Source organism: Mercenaria mercenaria, chromosome 2, assembly GCF_021730395.1.
Source record: "Mercenaria mercenaria strain notata chromosome 2, MADL_Memer_1, whole genome shotgun sequence".
Lineage (NCBI taxonomy): Eukaryota > Metazoa > Mollusca > Bivalvia > Venerida > Veneridae > Mercenaria > Mercenaria mercenaria.
In genome coordinates, this window is record NC_069362.1 from 64,566,563 (window position 1) to 64,582,247 (window position 15,685).

General features: G+C 38.5%; 1 protein-coding gene across 1 annotated transcript in view; it reads left to right on the plus strand.

Moving 5' to 3' along the window:
- The window catches only part of LOC123564094 (uncharacterized), a 47,748-nt gene continuing 32,063 nt past the window's right edge, over window positions 1-15,685 (plus strand). Inside the window, exon 1 of the mRNA XM_045357398.2 lies at window positions 1-79. The gene's annotated coding sequence lies outside the window, so the exon portion shown is untranslated. The remainder of the gene's footprint in view (window positions 80-15,685) is intronic.

The window sequence follows — 15,685 nt, forward strand, 5'->3', positions numbered from 1 at the left end:
CATTTGGCGGGAAAGTTATCACGTGCAATCTTTTTGGAACAACAAATACAGACCAGTAGAAGTACAAACGTGATTATTCGTAGGTTTTTATCGTTATTATTTCAATAGATAATAACTTATAAGCGTCGTTGTTCATCACTCCGTTATGACTTGTCAGTTGAAAAGTTAAAGTTGGAATGATTCGCACCTTAATTAACTCGTACTTTAACGTTCACCAAATTGCATTATTTTGCAAAATGTGAGTCAACCAATTCAGTGTTTTTCAAGTTTGTGGTATAGAGGATAGGTTGATAATTTTTGAGCCCCAATTATGAGTGGTGAGTGCATATAGATTTGGTCTTGTCAGTCCGAAAAAAAAGTTTGTTACATGTTAGTCCTGGCTTCCAAAACTCTAAATGCCGCTTTTTCATATTTTGTTTTTTCATAGTTGTGGCTTTAGAGTTTTGGACCAGGCCTACTATGAAACCATACCAAAATAAAAAGTTGTCCAACTTTTCATCGCAAACGTAGTCGGCTGAAATTTTGAACAAAGACGTATTGGTATCTTGATAAAGTAATCACTTCTACATCCAGGGGATTTTTTTACCAGGAGGGGAAGGGGCCCAGGCCTCTGATTTGGAGAAAAAACAACTCGGTATTTGGGCAAAGGGGAATAAAAAACCTGATGTAAAGTCAATTTTTGGGGAAAACTGCATGATTTTAAAGAAATATTCTGAGGGGAAGGGGCCTATAAACGGCCCCTATTATAAAGGAAAAAAAACCCTGACATCAGTTAAAAAACCACTCTCTGTCTGTGTAAATATAGACAAAGTATGAATGGGGAATATCAATTATTATTCAATAAATCTGCATTTTTGAGTTTGTTTTTGGATTTTTTTGTTTAAAACTTATTTTGGCATAATTTAAACACAGCTTGGTGCTTTGGTGCCAGTGGTTAAAACCATTTATCAAATTATGCAAGCAAATCTTACAATGAAGTCGCCGACTTTTACAAGTCACTGTTAGATCAGCATCATTTCGGCGGCCATTGTTGAATAGCTAACGAGATTCTCGCATGACGTAACCGCGCGAACCGCTAAAAATATACATGTAGAGCACCTTGTAAACAAAAGAAAAGATTTATACATACAAGTTTTCTTAAGGATTTATCTATGAAAGTAATAATTCGAATCAATTTCAATAAAAAATAACCATTTTCCCAAGTTTTTTTGCCACCGGGATGCTGATGCAACTTCAAATGCGAAGAGGCACATGTACTTATTTCTCTTAAGCGTTTCGCGCGGGTGAAAGGTCAGTCTCATATTTCAAAGGAGCAAGATGGCGGCGCAGAGTAAATGTTTCGGACCAATTTGAAATTGTCAGGTAGTTCTGCCATCAGTTATGGGTTTTAATGCGTAAAATATGGCACAATGGTAGATTTTACTATATATTAACTGATTAGAAAGTGCTGCTGCCAGTTTCTTCTAAAATGTACAAACGCGAGCATGTCAGATTTCTGGCACGATTATTGGTATGATTTCCCTATGGAGTACACTTCAGCGCTCCAGTTCAAATCCAGTATATAAACCGAGAGCGCTGAAGTATCTTAACCCTTTCCCACATCGATACGTATTGACCCGTGTCTATCGATTACCCGATAGAAATGTATAATACCGATTAACGGCCATTTGAACAGAATCGTATTATCCCATGTCTCGTAATCAATCGCTTTATTTTCGTTCTTTTCCTAAAGAAACAAATTCCGGATGTTTACTAACTCAAAATATGGGATTTCGTCATCATTATTTACGTACATGTGATTACTATTTAAATTTATTGAGTACTTTGCAAAAATAGACACCAGGGTTTTTTCTGACATGTGCACGATGCTACGTCATGGAAAATTACTGAGAAAACTACTTGCAACTGGCCGGTTCGCGGGACTTTCCTCGTTCTAAAAATAACAACCATTTAACATCTAAGTATTTTTAAATGTGTTAGGTCATGAAGGTCACGCGTGATATATGCAGATTTCCCCTAAACAATAATTTGTGTATACGATGGCTTGGAATTTATGGCCTTACATAACGGGAAGTGTTAATCAAAACAGAAGGACCGCGGCTTCCAAATATTTTATGACACCCCAAGAGTTAATTGCAGCGGAAGTCACCTGTGATGTACCGACGTTTGATCATCAAAATATTACGTAATATTATCTAAAAATATTTTAATTTTTAGCACAAGAATACTGTAGCTGGTTACGAGTCCCGATGCCAGCGATCTTTTTGCACTTTCAGAAATTTTACGATCCGTTATTTTTGTAGCGTTATTCAGTTTGATGGTTGTTTTTTTTTTATATAAATACCGATTCCGATTCCGATTCGGAAGATAAGTCTATTAACTATAAATCAAATTTTCAAACATCAAAATGAAATTGTTTATGAATTCCAATGTGAAAGTAATCCATAAACAGAATTTTATGCCTAAAAATATATTTCCCTTACTTTAACACTTTATATCTTCGAAACTCAAAGAGAAACTACAATAAATTTTGTATCATCGGAAAGAGAATTTAAATTGTTATAAACTTTATAATGACAAAAATAATGTCAAACTTACAGAAAATATTAAAATAATGACATTTTTAACATAAGTGTGTGTAATCACAAAATAATGCAAACACCTCTGTTCAGATAAGACGGTCATGCTTATCAGCCATATACCGATTATTGATTTTTGATTATCACTTATCAGTGTTATGTAAAAGAGGTTATTTTGGCTTCTGTTCTGTGTGGTAAAGGGTTAATGCTTAGCGCAAAAAATATTTGATATAAATTGATGAAACGTTGCATGAGTCCTAATCATGATATGAATTTGCGCACCTCCTGTTTTTAGCTCGACTATTCATAGAATAGTAGAGCTATTGGACTCGCCCATGCGTCGGCGTCCGCGTCCGCGTCCCGATTTGGTTAAGTTTTTGTATGTAAGCTGGTATCTCAGCAACCACTTGTGGGAATGGATTGAAACTTCACACACTTATTCACTGTGATAAACTGACTTACATTGCACAGGTTCCATAACTCTGTTTTGCTTTTTTACAAAATTATGCCCCTTTTTTGACTTAGAAATTTTTGGTTAAGGTTTTGTATGTAAGCTGGTATCTCAGTAACCACTTGTGGGAATGGATTGAAACTTCACACACTTATTCACTGTGATAAACTGACTTACATTGCACAGGTTCCATAACTCTATTTTGCTTTTTTACAAAATTATGCCCCTTTTTTGACTTCGAATTTTTTGGTTAAGGTTTTGTATGTAAGCTGGTATCTTAGTACTCACTAATTGGAATGGATTGAAACTTCACACACTTGTTAACTGTCATGATCTGACATGCACAAAGCAGGTCCCATAACTTTATTTTTCTGTTTTACAAAATTATGCCCCTTTTTCAACATAGAAATTTTTGGTTAAGTTTTTGTATGTAAGCTGGTATCTCAGTATCTACTAATGGGAAAGGATTGAAACTTCACACACTTGTTCACTGTCATGATATGACATGCAGTGCAAAGGGTCAATAACTCAACTTTGCATTTTACAAAATTATGCCCCTTTTTAAACTTAGGAGTTTTGGGTTAAATTCTTATATGTAAGCTGGTATCTCAGTACCCACAAATGGGAATGGATTGAAACTTCACACACTTGTGCACTGTCATGAGCTGATAAGCACTATGCAGGTTCCATAACCCTATTTTGCTTTTTTTAAATTATGCCCCTTTTTTGACTTTCGTATTCATTCAATCAACAAGGCTGTTAAATAGTCGAGCGTTGCTGTTCTCCGACAGCTCTTGTTCGTCTGGCCCCCTATTTCCAGAGTTGTGCCCCTTTAAATAGTAAAAAATGCACATTTTCACCTTATGGTATGCATAGCTATAATTTACGAAAAATTGCACTTGTTTTTATCATGATATAAACTTGGGCACCTCCTATTTTACATCCGGCTTTACCCCCTATTTCCAAAGTTATGGCCCCTGTAATATTCCAAAATAAACATTTTTATGCCCCCCTTCGAAGAAGGAGGGGTATATTGTTTTGCAGATGTCGGTCGGTCGGTAGGTCGGTCGGTCGGTCGGAATGTAGACCAATCCGTTTCCGGATGATAACTCAAGAACGCTTGGGCCTAGGATCATGAAAGTTGATAGGGTGGTTGGTCATCACCAGCAGATGACCTGTATTGATTTTGAGGTCTGTATGTCAAAGGTCAAGGTCACAGTGACCTTGAATAGTAAAACGGTTTCCGGATGATAACTCAAGAACATTTGGGCCTAGGATCATGAACATTGATAGGGAGGTTGGTAATGACCAGCAGATGACCCCTATCGATTTTGAGGTCAGTATGTTAAAGGTCAAGGTCACAGTGACCCTGAACAGTAAAACGGTTTCCGGATGATAACTCAAGAACGCTTAAGTCTAGGGTCACGAAAGTTGATAGGGAGGTTGGTCATGACCAGCAGATGACCCCTATTGATTTTGAGGTCATTAGGTCAAAGGTCAAGGTCACATTGGCCAAGAACAGTTAAACGGTTTCTGATCTTCTTGTCCAAAACCATGGGGCCTAGGGCTTTGATATTTGGTATGTAGCAAAATCTAGTGGTCCTCTACTAAGATTGATTAGATTATTTCCTTGGGGTCAAATATGGCCCCACCCCTAGGGTCACATGGTTTATATAGACTTATATAAGAAAAAACTTTGAAAAACCTCTTGTCCAAAACCACAGGGCCTAGGGCTTTGATATTTTGTATATGACATCATCTAGTGGTCCTCTACTAAGATTATTCAAATTATCCCCAAGGGTCAAATATGGCTCTGCCCTGGGGGTCACATGGTTTACATAGACTTATAAAGGGAAAAACTTTGAAAATCTTCTTGTCCAAACCACAGGGCCTAGGGCTTTAATATTTGGTATGTAGCATCATCTAGTGGTCCTCTACTAAGATTGTTCAATTTATTTCCCTAGAGTCAAATATGGCCCCGCTCTGGGGGTCACATGGTTTACATAGACTTATAATTATATAGGGAAAAACTTTGAAAATCTTCTTGTCCAAAACCACAGGGCCTAGGGCTTTGATATTTGGTATGTAGCATCATCTAGTGGTCCTCTACTAACATTGTTCAATTTATTTCCCTAGGGTCAAATATGGCCCCGCCCTGGGGGTCACATGGTTTACATAGACTTATATAGGGAAAAACTTTGAAAATCTTCTTGTCCAAACCACAAAGACTATGGCTTTGATATTTTGTAATGTAGCATCATTTAGTGGTTCTCTACCAAGTTTGTTCAAATTATCCCTCTAGGGTCAAATATGGCCCCACCCCAGGGGTCATATGGTTCATATAGACTTATATTGGGAAAAACTTAAAATCTTCATGTCCATAACTTACATCATTCAAATTTGGACCACATGTATAGTTTTGAATGGCAAGATGAACCTTGACATGAGTTGACCTTGATCTTGACCTAGTGACCTACTTTCACATTTCTGTAGCTACAGCCTTCAAATTTGGACCACATGCATAGATTTGTGTACTGAAATGAACTTTGATCTTGAGATTGACCTAGTGACCAACTTTCACATTTCTGAAGGTACAGGCTTCAAATTTGGACCACTTCCATAGTTTTGTGTTCCGAAATAAAATTTGACCTTGATTTTGACCTAGTGACCTACTTTAACATTTCTCAAGCTACAGCCTACAAATTTGAACCACATGCATAGTTTTGTGTACCGTAATGAACTTTGATCTTGAGATTGACCTAGTGACCTACTTTCACATTTCTGAAGCTACAGGCTTCAAATTTGGACCGCATGCATATTTTTGTGTTCTGAATTGAAATTTTACATAATTTTTACCTATTACCTACTTTCACATTTCTCAAGCTACAGCCTCCAAATTTGAAGCACATGCATAGTTCTGTCTACCGAAATGAACTTTGACCTTGAAATTGATCTAGTGGCCTGCTTTCACATCTCTCAAGCCACAGCTTTCAAATTTTGACCACATACACATTGTTTTGTACCAAAATGAAATTTGACCTTGATTTTGACCTTGAGTTAGTCTTGAAATTTGGAACATTCAAAAATGGCTCAGTGGATGGCACCAAGATAACTCTGTAATCTCTTGTTAGGTTAATAGGTTAAAGGTCAAGGTCAGATTAAACCAGAATGGTAGAACTTTTGTTTACATTGAGCATATAATTTCTGTTCCTTGTGCAATTACTGAATGCATCAAGGGGGGCATTTCATGTTCGACGAGCGCTTGTCACATAATGACGTGCCAAGCTCAAAAAGTATTTGATGTAAATTCATGAAACCTTGCATGAGCCTTTATCATGATGTGACATTGTACACTTGATTCTTCTGGCTATTTAAGCGCTTAATTACAGAGTTGTGGCACTTGAAATAGCTTAAATTGTGTATTTTTTGTTTGTGATGCTCGTAGGTCAAAAAGTAAACGTCTTAAAAAAATAAATCCTTAATAGAAGAAAACGAAGAGATATATTTTATTAGACTCTAAACTTCACAGTTTCAGGTGTATAATAATAATATGCAATCATATGTACAAATATAAAATGTTTATTGAGGCTTTACTTTTAAGCTCACCTGTCAAGTAGTGACAGGCTGGGCTTTTGTGATCACATTTTGTCTGTTGTCCATTCACAATTTCTTGTGAACACGATAGAGACCACATTTTGCAATTAATTTTAATCAAACTTGCACACAACTTGTATTGGCTATGTCTGCCCTCAACTGGAGTACTGTTCAAGCGTCTGGCATCCTTGGCAAAAAACCCTTACTAGCAAAGTCGAAAATGTTCAAAGGTCAGCTGCTAGGTACGTCATGTATGACTACAGTTACACCAGTAGTGTTACACAAATGTTGAAAACATTAGAATGGAATACACTCCAATATAGAAGGTTACACAATTCATGTTATGTTTTTATAAAATAAGGACCCAGACAGTTGCAGTCGACCAGTCTCATCTTATTAGTCCCCTACTGGTTGAAAACCAGTTTCGGGGACTATAGGAATGCGCTGGTCTGTCCGTCTGTCCATCTGTCCGTCCGGCCGCAATTTCGTGTCGGTCCATTATGAACTCTGTCATCCATGAAGGGATTTTAATATTACTTGGCACAAATGTTCCCCATGATGAGACGACGTGTCATGCGCAAAACCCGGACCCCTAGCTTAAAGGTCAAGGTCACAATTGGAGGTCAAAGGTCAACACGGCTTTTTCCTGTCCAGTCCATAACTCTCCCATCCTTGAAGGGATTTTAATATTACTTGGCATAAATGTTCCCCATGATGAGATGACATGTCATGCGCAAATCCCGGACCCCTAGCTCTAAGGTAAAGGTCACAATTGGAGGTCAAAGGTCAACAGGGCTTCTTTCCTGTCCGGTCCATAACTCTCCCATCCATGAAGGGATTTTAATATTACTTGGCAGAAATGTTCCCCATGATGAGACAACGTGTCGTGCGCAAAACCTGGACCCCTAGCTTAAAGGTCAACAAGGCTTTTTTCCTGTCCGGTCCATAACTCTCCCATCCATTTTAATATTACTTGGCACAAATGTACCTCATAATAAGACGATGTGTATGCACAACTTTCAGACCCCTAGCTCAAAGGTCAAGGTCACACTTAGCAGTCAAATGTTAACATAGCATGAACAGGGTCTGTTTGGTGTCCGGTCCATAACTCTGACATTCATTAAGGGATTTTAATATCACTTGGCATAAATGTTCCCCATGATGAGACGACATGTCATGGGCAAATCCTGGACCCCTAGCTCAAAGGTCAAGGTCACAATTGGGGGTCAAATGTCAACAGAGTTTTTAATATTACTTGGCACAAATGTTCCCTATGATGAGACAACATGTCATGCGCAAAGCCCAGACCCTTAGCTCAAAGGTCAAGGTCACAATTGGAGTTCAAAGGTCAATAAGGTTTTTTTCCTGTCCGATCCAGAACTGTGTCATCCATCAAGGGATTACAATATTACTTGGCATAAATGTTCCCAATGTTGAGACGACGTGTCATGCGCAACACCCAGTACCCTAGCTTAAAGGTCAAGGTCACACTTTGAGATCAAAGGTCAAGAGGATTTTTTTCCTGTCCGGTCTGTAACTTTGTCATGCAAAACAGAATTTAGATATCAGCTGGCACAAATATTCCCCTGGATGAGACAACATGTCATGCACAAAACCCAGGCCCAAGGTCTAATGTCAAGGTCACACTTATAGACCAAAGGTCAGACACAAGAAGACTTTGTCTGGAGCATTTCTTCTTCATGCATGGAGGGATTGTGATGTAACTTGGCACAAATGTTCACCAACATAAGAGGGATTGTCATGCGCAAGAACCAGGTCCCTAGGTCTAATGTCAAGGTCATATTTAGAGGTCAAAGGTCAAATTCAAGAATGACTTTGTACGGAGCATTTCTTCATGCATGGAGGGATTTTGATGTAACTTGGACCAAATGTTCACCTCCATGAGGTACCTTTGTTTTTAGAATTACGTCCCTTTGTTGTTACTATAAATAGATTTTATTGTAACTTTTTTATTACTGGCGGTAGAGAAAAATCGAGACCACTTTTCTGTGGTACAACATGCATGTTACATCCAATTTTTAGGTGTATTTTGACCTATCTCTACCTGGTAAAGAGTTTCTTGCGGACTTATTATGCCCCCCTTTGAAAAAGGAGGGGTATATTGTTTTGCAGATGTCGGTCGGTCGGTCTGTCGGTCGGTAGGAATGTAGACCTATCCGTTTCCGGATGATAACTCAAGAACGCTTGGGCGTAGGATCATGAAAGTTGACAGGGAGGTTGGTCATCACCAGTAGATGACCCCTATTGATTTTGAGGTCTGTATGTCAAAGGTCAAGGTCACAGTGACCCTGAATAGTAAAACGGTTTCCGGATGATAACTCAAGAACACTTGGGCCTAGGATCATGAAAGTTGATAGGGAGGTTGGTAATGACCAGTAGATGACCCCTATTGATTTTGAGTTCAGTATGTTAAAGGTCAAGGTTACAGTGACCCTGAACAGTAAAACGGTTTCCGGATGATAACTCAAGAACACTTGGGCCTAGGATCATGAAAATTGATAGGGAGGTTGGTAATGACCAGCAGATGAACCCTATTGATTTTGAGGTCAGTATGTTAAAGGTCAAGGTCACAGTGACCCTGAACAGTAAAACAGTTTCCGGATGATAACTCAAGAAGGCTTAGGCCTAGGGTCATGAAAATTTATAGGGAGGTTGGTCATGACCAGCAGGTGACCCTGTTGATTTTGAGGTCAGTATGTCAAAGGTCAAGGTCACAGTGACCAGAAACAATAAAATGGTTTCCAGGCAATAACTCAAGAACGTTTGGGTCTAGTGTCAGGAAAATTGATAGTTAGGTTGGCCATGACCAGCAGATGACCCCTATTGATTTTGAGGTCATTAGGTCAAAGGTCAAGGTCACATTGGCCAGGAACAGTTAAATGGTTTCTGATCTTCTTGTCCAAAACCATAGGGCCTAGGGCTTTTGATATTGGTATGTAGCAAAATCTAGTGGTCCTCTACCAAGATTGTTCAGATTATTTCCCTGGGGTCAAATATGGCCCCACCCCTAGGGTCACATGGTTTATATAGACATATATAGGAAAAAACTTTGAAAAACCTCTTGTCCAAAACCACAGGGCCTAGGTCTTTGATATTTTGTATATGACATCATCTAATGATCCTCTACTAAGATTATTCAAATTATTCCCTTAGGGTCAAATATGGCTCTGCCCTGGGGGTCACATGGTTTACCTATATTTATAAAGGGAAAAACTTTGAAAATCTTCTTGTTCAAACCGCAAAGTCTATGGCTTTGGTATTTTGCAATGTAGCATCATTTAGTGGTTCTCTACCAAGTTTGTTCAAGTTATCCCTCTCGGGTCAAATATGGCCCTGCCTCAGAGGTCAAATGGTTCATATAGTCTTATATAGGGAAAAACTTAGAATCTTCATGTCCATAACTTACATCATTCAAATTTTGACAACATGGACCACATGTATAGTTTTGAGTGGCAAGATGAACCTTGACATGAGTATACCTTGATCTTGACCTAGTGACCTACTTTTACATTTTTGTACCTACAGCCTTCAGATTTGGACCACATGCATAGGTTTGTGTACTGAAAAAAACTGTGACCTTGTTATTGACCTAGTGACCTACTTCCACATTTTTGAAGGTACAGGTTTCAAATTTGGACCACATGCATAGTTTTTTGTTCCAAAATAAAATTTGACCTTGATTTTGACATAGTGACCTAGTTTCACATTTCTCTAGCTACAGCCTTCAAATTTGAACCACAAGCGTACTTTTGTGTACTGAATGAACTTTGATCTTGAGATTGACCTAGTGACCTACTTTAACATTTCTGAAGGTACAGGCTTCAAATTTGGACCACTTGCATAGTTTTGTGTTCTGAAATAAAATTTGACCTTGATTTTGACCTAGTGACCTACTTTCACATTTCTCAAGCTACAGCCTTCAAATTTGAACCACATGCATAGTTTTGTGTACCGAAATGAACTTTGATCTTAAGATTGACCTAGTGACATGTACTTTCACATTTTTGAAGGTACAGGCAATAAATTTGGACTGCATGCATATTTTTGTGTTCTGAATTGAAATTTTACATTGATTTTTATCTATTTCCTACTTTCACATTTCTCAAGCTACGGCCTCAAATTTGAACCACATGCATAGTTCTGTTTACCGAAATGAACTTTACCTTGAAATTGATCTAGTGACCTGCTTTCACATTTCTCAAGCCACCGCTTTTAAATTTGGACCACATACACATTGTTTTGTACCTAAATGAAATTTGACATTGATTTTGACCTTGAGCTAGTCTTGAAATTTGGAACATTCAAAAATGGCTCAGTGGCTGGTGCCAAGATCAATCTGTAATCTCTTGTTAGGTTAATAGGTTAAAGGTCAAGGTCAGATTAAACCAGAATGGTAGTACTTTTGTTTACAGTGAGCATATAATTTCTGTTCCTTGTGCAATTACTAAATGCATCAAGGGGGGCATTTCGTGTTCGACGAGCTCTTGTATTATATAGATTTTTTTTTTTTTTTTTCTAAGATTAATTTCCCTTTGTTGTTACTATAAATAACTTATATGATAACATTTTTATAATCAGCCAAAACAATTCAATATGAAAACAGCTGTGGGTTTTTACCTCATCAAGAACTCATGACTTAGCCATGTCAACTCAAGGTCAAGGTCAAGTTCAAAGGTTTGAGCTCTGTATCTCCTAAACCCCTTTTAGGATTTTCATGAAACTTTGGTCAAATGATCACCTCATTTAGACGATGTGCAGAATTCATGGGTCAGCCATGTCAGTTCAAGGTCAAGGTCACAGCTCAAGGTCAAAGGTTTACCCTTTCACACTATCCATACCAGTGGCGGGGGATTTAGCTGTCTTTCAGACTGCCTTGTTTGTGTGAATTTAGATGGGGCTGCGGTAAATTTAGGGGCAAAGAGTGGTGTTGCCAAAAGGTTATGTGATTCAGTTGACAATAACGTTGTAGTAACTCATTGTGTTGCCCATAAACTTGAGTTGGGAGTTTTGAATGCTGTTATTAAAGGAGGTTGCATATCTCAAGAAATTTGAAGACACTTTAAAAAAAAAGAGTTTGCAAATTCTACTCATTCTCTCCTAAGAGAAGAGAAGAGCTAAAAAATCTTGCTTTTGTACTAGAGGAAGACATTCTCATGCACACTGAAATTAAATCTATTAGATGGGTTTCCTCTAAACTTCGTGCTTTGAAAGCTGTTTGTCAAGATCTTAATGTCACTGTAACACATATGAAGCAAATCTTGTCAACGTCAAACAAAGCTAATGAACTTGGGACAAGCTAGAGCTATTCTTAAAGACTTGAAACAAGTTAAGTTTGTAAAATACATTTATCTGATGATTGATATTTTGTCTGCTATTACAAAAGTCTCACAACAGATTCAATACAAGGACTTACTTATATTTGAAGTTAAGGAAGCAATTGATACTCTTTACATGACACTGCATTCCATGACTCAAGAGCCTGGTGAATATCTATCCAAGTTCTACAGCTTGTTTGACAAAGAATCTAACATGTTTGATGGCAAATTCAAGCTCTCTGGAACACTATCTCCTTTCAAAGAAGATAATGATATTCAATGTTTCGTAGGAAAAAATAGCCAGTGTATACTGAACAGGTTTCAAGACCTTGAGAATCCCCCACTTAGTTTGTACAGGGTATTTGATTTCAGAAAATGGCCCCATACCTTGACAGAACTTGGTACATATGGCTGTCAAGAAATTAAGCAATTGTGTCAACAGTCCAAAGATCTTTTGACAGAGGATGAACTTTCCTCTATTCCCTCTGAATGGCAAACCTTAAAGGTCCAGGTTATTATGCAATGAACCTTTCACCCTCTTGCAGTTTACACATCAATCCTTCAGAGAAAGGAGGTCAGTCTGTCAAACACATCAGTAGTTTGCTTCAGTGTTTGTTAACCGTCTCACCCTCAACAGTTGCATGTGAGAGGCTATTTTCTAATATGAACTTGGTTAAAAATCCCTTAAGAACTTGTCTGACACAACAAAATCTCCTGAGTCAGATGCGTATTGTTGTATCTGGTCCTGCCTTTAATAAATTCGACCCACTGCCATCAGTAGAAGAATGGCTTACGTCTGGCAAAAGACACATTCATCATTTATTTAAGCAGCCAGTAAAATCAGCAACTATTACAACTGAAGCCCCTCCTTCAGCTTCAAGCCAGTTTGAAAATATCCAGTCTATGTTAAATGACCTTGTTAAGTCTTTGGGTGGGGCGGAAATTGCTAGAGAGAAACTAAAAGCTATGTCTGAGAACCCATATTCTCAGTGCAGTCTGATGTATACTTATGTAAGTTTTTTCATGTGGATGTTGAGCAGGTTTATAGAAATTATATTATGCCTGAATAGATGTGACTCTACTGGTTTTGGTAAATGTGAAGAATTCAAGTTCATGGCATAAGGTGATGTTAGCTTTCACATTTACTGTAATGCTTCTGTACTAATAATACGTCTATGTTTGCTTTTATTGTCTAAATAAAAGAATTACCAGTTTCATGCAGGTTTTAATGTTGTAAATCCGGACAAGTGAATTTTTACTGTGGACAAGTGGATTTTTAAGTCTCACTTGTCCATGGACAAGTGAAAAATATTAGGATTTCCACACCCCTGTAGCCCCACCCAGGGATTCACATGGTTCATATAGACTTGTATAGGAAAAACTTTAAAAATCTTCTTGTCTGAAGCCACAAGACCTAGGCTTTTGATATAATAAGACGATGTGTCATGCACAACTTTCAGACCCCTAGCTCAAAGGTCAAGGTCACACTTGGCATGGCATGAACAGGGTCTGTTTCGTGTCTGGTCCATAACTCTGTCATCCATGAAGGGATTTTAATATGACTTGGCACAAATGTTCCCTCATGATGAGACGACGTGTCATGCGCAAAACCCGGTCCCCTAGCTTAAAGTTCAAGGTCACAATTTGAGGTCAAAGGTCAACAGGGCTTTTTAGCTCATCTGATTTTTTGAGAGAGAAAATGATATTGTCATCACTTGATCAGCATCTGCGTCAGTGTCGGCGTTGCCTGGTTAAGTTTTATGTTTAGGTCAGCTTTTCTGCTAAACTATCAAAGGTATTGCTTTGAAACTTGCAACTGTTGTTCACCATCATAAGCGGACTCTGTACATCAAGAAACGTAACTCTATCCTGCTTTTTGGCAAGAATTATGGCCCTTTTTGGACTTAGAAAATCATGGGTAGGCCCAATTTTTCTATTACACAAAAAAATCAGATGAGCGTCAGCACCCGCAAGGCGGTGCTCTTGTTTCCTGTCCCGTCCATAACTCTGCCATCCATGAAGGGATTTTAATATTACTTTGCACAAATGTACCTCATATAAGACAATGTGTCAGGCACAATTGTCAGACCCCTAGCTCAAAGGTCAAGGTCACACTTGGCAGTCAAATGTTAACATGGCATGAACAGGGTCTGTTTTGTGTCCGGTACATAACTCTGCCATCCATGAAGGTATTTTAATATTACTTAGCACATATGTTCACCATGATGAGATGACGTGCCATGCGCAAAACCCGGACCCCTTGCTCAAAGGTCAAGGTCACAATTGGAGGTCAAAGGTCACTAGGGTTTTTTTCCTGTCCGGTCCAGAACTCTGACATATATCAAGGGATTTTAATATTATTTGGCATAAATGTTTCCCATGATGAAACAACATGTGATGCACAACACCCAGAACCCTAGCTTAAAGGTCAAGGTCACACTTTGAGATCAAAGGTTAATGGGACATTTTTCCTGTCTGGTGTAGAACTTGTCATGCAAAACAGGATTTGAATATTACTTGGCACAAATGTTCACCACTATGAGAGGGAGTGTCACGCACAAGAACCTGGGCTGGTATTCATAAAGCTCCTAAGGGAAAATTTTCACCAAGGGACTAACTAAGGGAAAAGTTCCAAAGCATTTTGTGAACAATCGTTGAGATAGTTGGAATGTCTAACAATATTGTCACATACAGTCTGGCATAGTAATGAAGATTATCAATAAATCTTATAAAGTCTACACTTTTCTTTCGTGCTATATTGTTCAGGAAATTTTACAAAGTTAAGAATTTTCTCCTTAGGAGCTTTTTTTTCCTTAGGAGCTTTATGAATACGGGCCCAGGTCCCTAGGTTGAAGGTCATGGTCACACATAGATGCCAAAGGTGAAATACAAGAATGACTTTGTCTGGAACACTTCTTCTTCATGCATGGAGGGATTTTGATGTAACTTGGCATAAATGTTCACTATCATAAGATGGATTGTTGTGCGCAAGAACCAGGTCCCTAGGTCTAAGGTCAAGGCCACGCTTAGAGGTCAAATGCCAAATTCAAGAATGACTGGCCGGAGCATTTCTTTATGCATGCAGGGATTTTGATGTAACTTGGCACAAATGTTCACCACCATGAGGCACTCTTGTTTTTATGGCCCCGGCATCTACTGATGCGGGAGGCATATAGTGATTGTCCTGTCCGTCCGTCCGATGTTAACCAAATGGGACCGTTTCGTCTAGCATCAATACCTCTAACTAGAATGACTTGATACTAATGCAGATGTAACCTGTGACCATTCCTCATCTTCAAACATCACCTGACCTCAGTTTGACCTTGACCTTGACCTCGTTTTGGACTTAGGATGCTTTTTATGGGCCATCTCTTGGTTAACCAAATGGGACCGTTTCGTCTAGCATCAATACCCCTTACTAGAATGACTTGATACTATTATGCAGATGTAACCTGTGACCATTCCCCATCTTCAAACATCACCTGACCTCAGTTTGACCTTGACCTCGTTTTGGACTTAGGTTGCTTTGTATGGACCATCTCTTGGTTAACCAAATGGGACCATTTCGTCTAGCATCAATACCCCTTACTAGAATGACTTGATACTAATGCAGATGTAACCTGTGACCATTCCTCATCTTCAAACATCACCTGACCTCAGTTTGACCTTGACCTCGTTTTGGACTTAGGTTGCTTTGTATCGACAAGGAATAGAATTATGTCCCT